Here is a 13,059-nt window from a genome sequence, read left to right on the forward strand (position 1 = left end):
TATAATGCAAGCAATATATTCAGTGATAGTGGAAAAAAACATCTTTCTGGCAAAAGGGCTGACATCCAGCCCCTGTTTCAGTGCTCTTTGTTTACTACCAAATTACCTGCTTTAGCATCACTCTTCTGCTGAGCAAATGCATTTTTTGAACTGTCTGTATGTGAACACAACCACATTTAATACATATGGTATAGTGCACAACTATGGAGGACTGTGTCTCCCTTTTCTCAGCTATTGCCATGGTTATAAACAGCAGTCTTATCATATGGGAATTAATAAAATGTTTGAAGCACTAAACATTGGGAATGTTATGCTTTCATATCAATGCAACTCTAATCCTGAAGACAGAGCAATCAGATGCGGGACACAGGGAAAAGCAGATGGAGGGGACACAGGAAAATCATGGGACATACAGCCTTCACAATTCCTTTGGCTATACCAACCTGTGTCTCAGAGGAGCACCTGTGAGTTGCTGAGCAACCAAGGTTAGTGGGGCAGAGTAATACCTGGAAAGCCAAAAAAACACCTATAGAAATAATCCCAAAACAAATCCTGAATGTGGAAGCTGCAGAGGAAATAATGTTCCTGACAGTTATTATTCCCATGCCAGAGCCAATGCACTGTCCTCTAATGTCTTAATAATGCTATATTCATGCTTAAGCCTGCAAAATGATGCTGTCCCATGCCAAAGAAATGCTGTCTGGATACTTACAGGTCCCAGCTGACTAGGAAATAACCTCAGCAGGTGCCTCAGAGGCACCTTCTCTTTCTTTTTCCATCTCTTTCCATGTCCATGCAAGAAACTTTTAGATCCTTGCAAAAAAAATCAGTTGCAACACAAAGGCCATCTTGTCATTTTCTCTGTCAATGCACTACACAGATTTCTAATTGAAAATACAAAACCCCCAAAGCAATCAAACAAACACCCAAACCTGAAAACATCCATAGGTCTTCATAAAAAGAGACTGGAAAGAAATACATAAAGTCACTAGGAAACCTCATAAAATCACTAGATATGTTTCTAGATGTTGTCAGCAGATATATTGCTTCATCAACAACTATTTTACTTAAAAATTGCACTGATTTAACTGGAAAGACATAAAAGTAAATGTATTTAGACAAACAAAAATCTTTGCAGCTAGCTTCTTATACCATTTTAACAATGTTTTATATCACCTTAATTTATGCTTGTTAATAACAAAAACAAAGTATTGCCACATGACATAAGTATATTTAAGATAAGACTTAGAAAATGAGTCCTTACACTAATTGTCCTCATGCAACTATATGGATAATGAGCATAGTTTAAGGTTTGTTAATGTTTTTGGAGTCTAAAATTAATCCTACTTCGGGATCAAGGCCTCACATTGAAAAGGAAGTTAGTGTCACTCCCAATATTACTTTACACAATTCAGAAACTCTTGGTATGCTTTATGAATGCTTCCTATTAACTTAACTTAAGCTGCAGGTTTATTTATTAAGTTTCACTAATGAACCATTATCAGTGTTTCTGAATACAGCTACCTGGAGTTGATATATTATAATTTTCAATATTTTTTAAAAGCTTTAGAGTAAGAACTGAAATACTGACACTGAGTATTTTTGCCTAGGCCATGCATTTGTTATTCCTAGGAAAATCCACCCATATTTATCTAAGATATTAGCCTTAGAAAACACAGGCTTGGACACAATGCGTAAAGCTTGCTAGAAATTTGCTGCTGAAAATTCCAAATGTACCACCTACAGTGAACAAGCTTGTGCTTGAGAAAGCTCACTGTGTACTGGCTACACTATGTTATCTATACAGTAAACACAAAGAAGAGCTTTGGATGAAATGCATACAGGTGAAGTAGTCTATCATCTATTTTTTGAGCAAAGGAAAAAAGTGATTAACCAAACCCTGCAAATTTGCTTTCCCACCTGCTTGCATTTCACCATCTTTTACTATAATGTCTACAGACTTAAAAAATCATACTGTTGAATGTCAGAAAATACTACTATTCTCATTCTACTGAAGAGATACCAAGCAGTTAAGTTGCAAATCTGAGACTAGGAGGCACACCGCTACCAGAATAGCCACAGCTTAATAATGATAACTTTCAGAATAAATATGTAAATTCTACACCCTTTTCTTTGCTCTGTAAGCAAATCATCATTGCATCTGTAAACAAAGCCAGGGATAAAACTTCTGACTGCAATTTCTCAGTATCCCTGCATAAGCTACCAAACTGTGTTTAAGCCAGTGAGAGGCAGGAATATTTTGTTCCACATTAGTGCTGGCCCATGGCAGAAGTCTGCCCTGTGAATTAAAAGACTTTACATTGCAACCTAATTGTGAATGAAGAAACAAAGTGATAGAATTTATTTGGTTAATGCTTTTCATCTATTTGAACTTATAGCTGGCAAGCTGATTTCTAAGATTTTCAGGGGACCTTGACCTGCTTTGGTGATAAGTTTCTTATGTATTTGAAGTGTCCTATATATCTGACATCTGCAGATGATCACAAATTTCCCTGACAAGTGTATCTGCTGTTGCTACATGCAATACCTGAAATGATACAAGTTAACAGAATTGAAGAAGGTGTTTTTCTACTTTTCTTCAATTGTTTTCTACCTGCATTGCCCCATGCTTCATCCAGTCACTTCCACTGCTCTAGGTGTCACTTATGTGTTGCTTTTCAGGGACCAAGGGACCAGCACAGCAACTGTGGGATCAGCAGCTCTCCAGCAGCTCCACGTTTGGATACTTCTCTGGAGCCTAAGTCTCTTATACCAGAACATGCCTACATACACAGAGAGTAACTTATCACAGATCTTGTGGTCAATGTCACCATGAAAATGGGCTTGCAGGGACAATGCTTCAGATATCTGTTACCATAAAGAACCCTTCCAAAGCTATTAGAATTACTCCTGGGAATGAGTACATTATTAAAATGTTGGGGTATTGACCCTGGCAGGCAGCTAACCCCCAACCAGTCACTCACTCCCTCCTTCCCACTGGGATGGGGGAGAGAACTGGAAGATCAAATGTGAGAAAGACTTGTCAGTTGAGATAAAAACAGTTCAATAAATAAAGGAGAAAAAAAAAGAAAAAAACACAACGCAGTGATGCATAGGCAGTTACTCATCACGTCCCACCTGCAGACCAGCACCCAGCAACAGCTATTTTGGAAAAACTCCCCCCCTAGCTTTAGTGCTGAGCATGATGTTATATGGCATAGGATATCTTGTAGGTCAGTTGGGATCAGCTGTCCTATCTGTGTGCACTTCCACCCTCTTGTCCACCATCAGCCTCCTTGCTTGAGGGGGCAGGGTGAGAAACAGAGAAGGCCTTGATGCTGTGCAAGCACAGTCCAGCAGTAGCTAAAACACAGGCTATCAACACTGTTTTTGTCACAAATCTAAACATAGCTCCATACGGGCCTCCCTGTGTTCCTAAACCATCATAACTAACACTAATACTTATGTTCTTTATCACCTTAAATTCATGGCCATAAGCCTGCTTTGTTACAGACACATTCTGTACTTTGGCATTTTATCTTCCATTCCACATCTTCTGTTTCACAAGCTTTTGTATAAAAGTGTACTATCAGTCACTATTTATCCCAATTCATGTTTTTCATCCAGACTGACACCAATATATATTAGCTGGAGAGATCTCAGGTGCTTGCGCAATCTCATTTTACTTAAAAATCTCCACATTAGAGCCCCACAATTTCTGTGCAATTACAAAACAAATGAAACAGAAAAAAAAACTTTCTCAGAAATATTTTGCATCAGGTCTACTGAAATCACAGCTAAGCAGAAATGAAAAACATCCTATGAATACAAGAGTGCAGATCTGGAATTTCATGTTTAGACCTCCTTGGCAGGAAGAGTAGTCCATTGGCCCTCCAAAAAATGGTCTGGAGGAGTGCTTTTAGGGAAAAAAAGATATTCATGCTTTCATGCAAGGACGATACTGACAGATGCAAGGATCCTAAGGTCATAAGGCAAAAAGGAGGAGCAACACAGGGATGTGCAGGCAGGTCATGGATGGGTCTTTACCCATTCTGCATACACCATTTCTAATAGTGTATGACTGCTATGATAACATTTTAAAGAAATGAATATTTTATAACTCTGGGTCTCCACCATATTCCTACCTATTTTGAATTCTGAGTGCAATTTCAATTGCACTGTGCAAGATATTTACTGTGCTTAATCCTAAATTTCATTTGATGTTGTTCTGCATTAAATGGACCCCCATTTCTCTTTAGAGCTGCATTTCAAAGATGAATGAGGAAATTGTTGAAATAAGTTCAAGCCCTTCTTTTATCTGTGTTGACAATTGTTTTTTAATAAAACTTACATCATTGATTCAGCAAGATCAAGGTTTGCTCTTAATTGGAAAAAGGGTTTCAACATAAGAAGTCTAATTCTCACACACTCACTACACTGCAGAACAAGGTAGTAGCTGTTCATCTGATATTTACGGAGTGTTAAGAAGAGTAGTGCAGTGATGTAAGTTTGGGCTGAAAGGAGAAGTAACACATACCTTCTCATTACGCTCTCTTTGGCACTCTGACACCTCTAGCCAACAGCCTCACCATCCCACATGTTGTAGAAGTAAACAGGCCATAGTCTTTACCTCAGTTTGCTAAAATCAGAGATTTGATGATTGCTTTGGGACTCTATATCAACACAAGTAATTTTCAAAGCTGGTTAAACTTCTGTAGCATAGACCCCATCAGCACAATCTACTTCTGTGATGGATAACCATTGCTTTACTTCTGCATCTGGATTTCTCTATCTGGATTGCTTTCCTTCAGGTAAAAAAGATAACTTGTCTTCAGGACAGCAATCTAACTTTGCTTAAAGCATCAAATGTAATAATTTGCCTGTGTATCTTTAAGAAAAATTAAAAAATCACAGGAATGTAAAACAAGGCTAGAAAAAATAAGGCTGCCTATAGCAATAAATCTATACAGATGTGTATTTTTTCATTTGTAAGAAAAAGCAACATCTGAGAGTTTTATCCTGAAAATGTCTTATAAAAACACCTACTAATGCCATTAAGACGTTTGCTTATAGAATAACTTTGCAGAGTTCAACCGTTAATAGCATGTTATTTAGAAAAATGCTTCAATTACAAAGCTTTTGACACTGGATTCACAATTGCTTTATCAAACTTGTAACTAGAGGTCTGCTTTTGATGCCACAAGCATTAAAGCAAGAATCAATATTATACTTTGTGCATCTGTGTGCTGGCTGAGAAGTCTCAATGAACCACATTTTGCACTGCATTTGATTGAGCTGACTACTGTGAAATCAGCTGGCAAAACCAATTACCACATACACAGAGTGGATCCACCCTTTAACTTTTCTCTAATACCTACAATGTCTGAAGAGGGGACAACACATAGAAATGTATTTGTGCTTTCAAATTCTACTCAGCTGTAGACCTGTATATATAAACACATGCAACTTGAAACTGGTTCACCATTTTACCAAATCAAAACTCGCCTACTGTAGTTGTAGACTCTCTCTTCCCAAGTTCAAAATCTGAAAATACAGATGCATACTTAAAGGAAATTTCAACTCTAGGAAAAAGACCATCTGAAAAAAACCTTTCATTTCTAACTCTCCATAAAAAAGAATTAAGAAAAGTGAATGCCACAAATACCATAACTATTGGAGCTTATATACCTCCTATTGTTGACTTTGAATTGGAAGGGAAGATCTGACTCATTGTTATCAATTATTTACATAAAAGAACAAGAAACAGTTGCACAATTCTTCAGAATTTCATTTTATTTGTGAGCTCATTGTCTGGTACTTCAGTAATTAGAAACAGGAAAAAGGCTTTCCTGTAGTGTTGTGGTTAAATGTTTTGAGACCATGAGAGTCTTATACATTATAAAAAGGAAAAGCACTGCTCCTCAAACACCGGTTAGACAGTAAGAAATACCACTCAGCGACCGATACCAAGGTAGTGAAAAAGGATTGTCTTTTTTATCTTTGAGCAACTGGAAATCTGGTTCAACTTTGGGTTTGTTTATTCCTCTGATTGACTTCTCTCACTTTCAATGACTACATAAAGAAATGTCTTTCCTTTGGCTCTCAAAAAATTATAAATCATACTACTTGTGGACTTCAGAGGGGATTATGTAATGCAGTGTGATGGTATAATGAGCAGATTAGAAGAGTTTACCAAAAAGGCAATTTTTGGCAGTTTGACAAATCTTTCATTAGGACATTTTCCACTATTGAAGCTGGAACCTGGATCAAAAGGCTACTGAATCAAGACCTGTAGTGCAATGAATTTTTTATTGTCTTGTCAATATGAAATGCTCTCACAAGGGACTGACCATAGAGACCAGTGATGAGGGTGCTTGTCACGGATGAGTGAATCAGCTTGACAAAGACTGCCTCTCCTCTAGCCCAGCTAATTGTCCTCAGCTACCAGCAATTCTGGGGTCCCACTTACTCTCAAAACACTTCAAATAAGCACACGTTTTATTCTGAAGCAGGAAAACATGAGAATTTCAAAACATCAACACTTAGCTTGTTTTCTGTTCTGCTTTAATGCAGACCTTCTCTTCCTATAGGTTAAAAACCTGATTTAGATTAAAAGAAAAACATTATCAAACACACTACGTGGTGGGGATTCATGGTTTGTGTTTCTACAATATTTTTCCTTCAGGGAAAGAAAGTTTTCCTCTAAAAAATTTTAAACACATGCATCAAGTCCTTCAGTCCTTCCCTGAGAGAAACAAAGGATGTGCGATGAGTTAACCCCTGAGTTATGGCCACCTGAAGGACAGGCATGTTCATTGGGTAACAGCAAACAGGGACTCTAAGTAACAGTTAAAACAGAAAGTGAAGAAAAATATGCTCCAAATGAATCTGTAAAATTATCCTAGTTCAGCACAGTACTATTCTGCAAGCTGCAATGCTTACCTCCCTTATTTTTGCATTTTAACACTGGGACCTTTAACTACAGCAACTGGCAAGCAACACAGATCTAATATCTCATGATCTTCATGCTGCATCATGCCCCTAGGCACTTAGTTGTTACTAGATCATAATTAACTTGGAGGCTAGCTGATGAATCACTAACACTGCTCCTTGTAAAATGTGGCAATCTCACTGTAAGCTGACACTGACACACTGAACCCTACTTCATTATTAACATCTGCTAAAACTGAAGCACAATAGGATATGGACATAAAGGCAATGAGTTTATAATCTGAATAGAACCAAAACACAAAAAATCAGGATTGCAATCTCTGGCTGCAGCTTCTATACCAACAACCTCTGACTGTTTGGTTCAGACCCTGGTTTTCATAAATTAACATTTCACCAGTTCAGAGAAAACAATCCAAAATCTGCAGTAACCTAACAATCCTAACCAAAATCCACTAAATTTGCAGTGACACTGAGACACACTACACACCTGACATTCAGTCATTGGTACCTGGAATTAACAATACCACACTCAGTGCAAGCATTTGATTTATTGATCTGAAATGCATACACATATTCAGTTAATTCTCTACTCTAATTTACCTTCCTGTTAAAGAAGATTTATCTGCTATCAGAGATGCTTCACTGGCATCGGACAGACCACACTCTGCCAGATGACACCATCACTGAATCCTTTGGGTGTTAAGCCTCTAGAGGGTGGAGAAAATCAAGATGAAAAGTCAGCGTACAGAAAAAGAGCAGATACAATGGAGATTCCCTCTGAAAAAAACCTTTTCCTGAGAGCTGATATCTTGCTCCAGCTTATCTCCAGCCTCCTTCCACAGCTTAATCGCTGGCTTTCCCAGGTCCTCCCTGCAGGTGTGAGCCTTAGGATCTTCAGTTCGGTCCTGTTTGAAAGCTCTGAGCAGGCACAAGCACAAAAAGTAGTCACTAGTCTAAAAAATCGCCAAGGTCTTTTTCTGTTGTGATTAGCCATCTGACAGCAGAATTGTTTTTTACACAAAAGATAAAGCACAGGAAGGTGCAGCAGTGCTTCTCAGTACATCTTGTCTTCCCTTCAGTTTTGTCTGCAGCACACGATACAGCCAATTTCAAAGCAATATCAACAGGTGCATACTGGCAATGAAAATGCATAAACTACATAGACAGATATACCCAATTGTCATCACTCCTTTCTATCACACTGCTGCAGTGGGAACCTTTTTGATATGATCTTTCAAGCCAGCAATGAGACACTTCAGGCTCCCCATGTTTGACTGTGCTCAGTTCTTCAGATATCTGCTCTGAATGGTGTCACAGCAGTCAATGAAGCTTTTTAATTTTACTTTGTTGACCATCCAGGAGGCAACAGAAGCTGATCTGCTTGTCAATATCTAGCAACCATTCTGATTAAATGACTCAGAACATACTACAGGTCTTCAACATAAGCAGACAGTATAAACTAGCAGCTTGTCACTCTTGGAAGAAAATTAAGCCTTTGGCATTTTATTGAGCATCTACAGTAATGTGACTGACAAAGGAAAGTAATAATGAATTGGAATGGATGACACAGAAAAACAATGTCAGTATGTTGGATCAAGCAGGACTGAAACTCTAACTTTTTTGCTGTTGTGAGAAAAGATGTAAAGCTGTCCAGATATTGTAAAGTTTAGACATAAGTAGCTTGTGTTTATGATTTTTGAACAGCAAAAATTGTTGTCTCCCAAAAATCTTACATTCATTAAAAAATAATTTAGAAGGTTATTTAAATAAGTTATTTATGTAGTGGGATGCATCATTGAAAAATGTTGAAGAGGCATCCAAAGGGTGACTCAGTATCTCCAAAACAGAAACAACAGATTACTTTTACTTTTTCGTACATAAGTTTAATAAGAATTGCATTAAAGTCAAGGTCCTCTGTTTTATAAAAGTACCTGTCAGCAGAATAAGACCTAAGCTCTGAAATATCATCTCCAAGAAATTTCTCATGAAACGGAAAAACATATTTTTGTTTGGTCAAAATAGCAAAACGTTTTAATACTATGAACATTTCTGTTTTATTTCTGAGGCTATACGATGGGTAGAGTACCATTTCAGTGATCTCATCTGCATTCTGTCTAAGGATCTGTGTCTAATAATGCCTAGTTGTTTCAATACAGATGTTTACAGGTAATGGTGGAATAACAGAAAAAGAATAAAGCAGCAGTACTCAGCTGTAAACCAAAACAAGATGCTTTGCATAGCAAGAATTACTTCATCCACAGCTGACTGCTGTCTTTAGCCTCTGAGCAAAAGGAAGCTCTAGGATAGGTCTGTACCATTTACAAGCTTCGTGATTTGCTGCCAATTTGTAGAAACCAAAGTAAACTTCTGGCAGGACTCCTACATACCATAGTAGTTAAAGAAACTATGGTCCCACCCTGATTTTGACTACAAGCCTTGAAAGATTAGCCTAGTGTTTCTTTCTACTCCCTAATTCTCCTTAGCTAATAGAAGATTTAATGTAAAACTTCAAAAATATAATTTCAGAAAGTGCCACTAGTTATCTACAGTCACTTCACAACCCCCCCAGTAAATTTTTTCTCATTCCTTTTTCCTCACCAATAAGCCTCAGCAAAAGAAAGCCTTCACTACTAATTAAAAGTGAAAAGCTAGCAAACAGACCACATACCCTGATGTTTCACAGCTGCGTGCAAAAGTGCCCAGAGACACCTGCTTATTTTTACAGCAATTCTTTTTATCATTCCAGCCCTTAAGGTTGGGTTATAAAATGAGGCAGAATAAACTAGATCATTACACAAAGCAATGGTGCATTTGTACATCCCACCTTCACTGGACGACACACATCACCATTACACAATGTTGTCCAGTTGCTATAGCAGGAAGCAGGAATCAACCAAACTAATCTTGTGCATTATGAAGTCTTTGCAAATCATGGCTTTCAGAATGTTCCCTGGTTGTGGTTACCTCAACTTCCAGGCACAGCTTGAGTATCTAGTGCCAAATGACCAAGTATGCTGGATAATCAGAATTCCCGCCCAAATTTCTGAAGATATTTTAGACATATAAAAATACAGACAGGCTACTAGCAGTGCTTTTCAGTACCTACATAGTCATTTAATTCTTGTTGAACCCAGTGGGAACTAGGAAAGAAAGGGTGACAGCCCCAAATGTTGAAGGTGCTTAAGTGGTGCTTACCAGGCTCAGTGTATCTGCTAACTGGAAATACCAAGCCTCTAAGCAGAGGTTAGGCTGCCAAGTAATCTTACACTGAAAGCATGCTTCCTGTATCCTCTGTGTCCAAAAGCTGACTCTACACTGATGCTAATACCTCCTGATAACACTGATGAAGCTCAGTACAGCACAGTATCTGCCCTCCCACCACCACATCTCACAGCAGGACCTTATGGGTTGGGCAGTGAGAGTATTCACCAGGAAGGCAGGGTATGAAAACTCAAATCCCCCAGCCCTAGGAGACAAACAAACTGGTCCAGTTTTATATCCCATATAAAACTCTAACTAGCAACAAAACAGAAAGCAGCCTGCCTTCTCTGGACATGCTTTGTAAGAAAGTGATGATTTCAGTACCCAGCCAAAGAAAAAGATTCAGCTGTGATTCACAGGTGGAGGTACATGGCTCCTTGCAGCACCAAAAAGGGTGAATCCCTGAAAGTGCACCTAAACTGTGAGGCCTCCAAGTGTACCCACACCATGCCCCAACTCCAAGGACAGGAGCATCTTCACCCAGATAAGACTGGATGTGTACCTGAAGTGTGTGTGGGGATAGGGGGTGGTGGACAACAGGAGAGAGGGACATGCTGTGATGCAAACTGGCAGCTCAGTTGAGGAGTATTTTCAAAGGGCCAGGCTGACTGTCACATCTTTTCTCAAAACTCCTTGGAGGCCACTGCTGGCAACTGCCTGTCCATCACACTCGGTTTTGTGGACAATAGTTGTAGGCACTTGGGGCATTGTCATACAGTCACCTCAGTTCACTGAAACTGGCATTGCCAGTGAGAGGTTCAGGCCATGCTCCATCTTCCCCACTTGTGCCTGTCTCGCTCTGCTCTGACCTCAGGCTGAGCTGAATGAGGTACCTGCCCAACCTGGCTGAAAATGCAATTTGTTATTGCTGTTGGCAGCGCAGCTTTCAGTGTAATTCACTCTGGAGAGCTGCGCAAAGGCTGGGAAAAGTGAGAAAGAGCAAACATGAGGTAAGGAGTGGGGCTGACTACCCTTTTGTGGTGATCATGCAGCCACAGTTTTGCTCTTCCAACACTTTGTACAGGGCTATAGTATAGACACCTAGTTCAAAGCTAGAGCTGCTGACGAAGTGGTCTGTCATGCAAATTAGTTGTTGCAGCATGCTGAGTGACAATGCCTACATAATCTGGGCTGTAAACAATTTATGTTCCTATGTTCCTACTCTGTTTTCAGGTAACTAGCATATTTATAAACCTTGCTTGTAGTCCTGAGACCTCTCATAAGCCAAACCAAAGATTTCTTTTATTAGCTGCCAAAAATTTATAGCATATTTGCTGATTCTGACCTTTGTACACCAGTGACAGGACACTTCTAAAACTGAGCTAACAATGGCACATGAAATTCCTCCATTATAAGACAAATATAAGGCTTTGGAAAGAGTAAGAATTGATAGATTTATATTCATTCTTCTGTTTCAATGAACGTGTATCTTGAGGATATCTTCTAACAAGTTCAGTGTAGTATTAGCATTTTCCATACAAGCATCTAGCTTTGAAATCCTCACCTTTTCACTAACTTAACTGAGGCAACGCAGCTACCTTTTATTCCACATCAGTGTTTTCTTTTTGCTTAAACTTAAAGTAGTCTGCACATGTAGAATGTTTACACATTTCAAAATAAAGGGTTTTACTAAATTTCTCTTTTTATTCTCTCATGGTACTCTTGCTTTAGGAGATTTCTAGTGAAGAAGAGGCAGATAAGATTCAGTAAACTGAGCTTCTGTTTGAAAATAGGATGAGAGAGATATGCCTAAGGGGAAAAAAGGAAAGAAACGGCTCTTGCATGTAGTTGTTTCTAGACAAAAATATTTGGCAGCATGTAAACTGTATCAAATAAGAACAATTGAATGAGAATATATGCCAAGATTGCGGTCCTAAATAAATAAACTATTATTATTATTCAAATTAAAACCAACATAATACGTTTCTATGGTAAACAGTATTTCTAGTCATCACCACTAAGATGTGGCTGTGTGTGTATGTACATTTATTTATATAGCTTCTAAGAGCTAAATCCTTACATATTTCTGATCTTGCCCTACCAGGCAGGATCAGGCTGACTGACCAAGCAAGTACTTGGCAGAATTCACCTCAGTTTTCACAGTTATTTCACCCTATAGCTGAAAGTAGCTATGACAGCTCCTTGATAGTCACTGTAAGATGAGTGGATCTATACATAACAGGAAGCTATGAGTAATGAGGCCCTGTTCTTCACCCTGTCCATACGTGGTTCCCTGCTGTTATGAAGAAGGTGTTGACCAGGAGAGGATTCTCGCATCAAAGTGTGATCCAGGGTTGCTCCAGCTGGTTTCTCCAGTCAAACCAATGTTAAGTTTTGTTGCTGACTCCCAGCTCGTACCTGCTACACTCTTCTGGAGAAAGTTTGTAGGATTGTAGGGAAGAGACTACACAAAGCCAAAAGCATTTCAGTTGTGTAAAGGGCAAAGTTTCACCTCTTGTAGTCTTTCTTCTTCAGGCAAATACTAAATGTTTTCCACAACAAATAAAAAAACCTCTAGAAAACAAAATGCAGTCAGCATGTTGACAACTAGTAGGAGTCTCCTGCCTCTAATTCATGCAATTCCACAGAAAGATATTTCTTTCTGCCAAGTACCTGGTTAAAAAAATGTTACGAACAACTAACTACCCTCAAATACCCATGGGAGCACAAAGGTGGCCTGCTTCATGAGGTGGGGTGTCCCTCCCAGTATCTCCCCCAGCCTTCAACACAGCATATCCAAAGAGCAGAGTTGGAATGACAAATACCAGGAAGCTGAGCTCTGAAGGAGAAATAGGTCATTCATGGAAATATATCCAACCAGTCATGTGACACAGATATTATAATCCA

General features: G+C 38.8%; 1 protein-coding gene across 2 annotated transcripts in view; it reads right to left on the minus strand.

Moving 5' to 3' along the window:
- Positions 1-13,059, minus strand: part of PCSK5 (proprotein convertase subtilisin/kexin type 5) — a 256,481-nt gene that overhangs the window by 163,093 nt on the left and 80,329 nt on the right. The window lies entirely within an intron of this gene.

The sequence above is a fragment of the Buteo buteo genome, chromosome Z (genome assembly GCF_964188355.1).
Source record: "Buteo buteo chromosome Z, bButBut1.hap1.1, whole genome shotgun sequence".
In the NCBI taxonomy this organism is placed as follows: domain Eukaryota; kingdom Metazoa; phylum Chordata; class Aves; order Accipitriformes; family Accipitridae; genus Buteo; species Buteo buteo.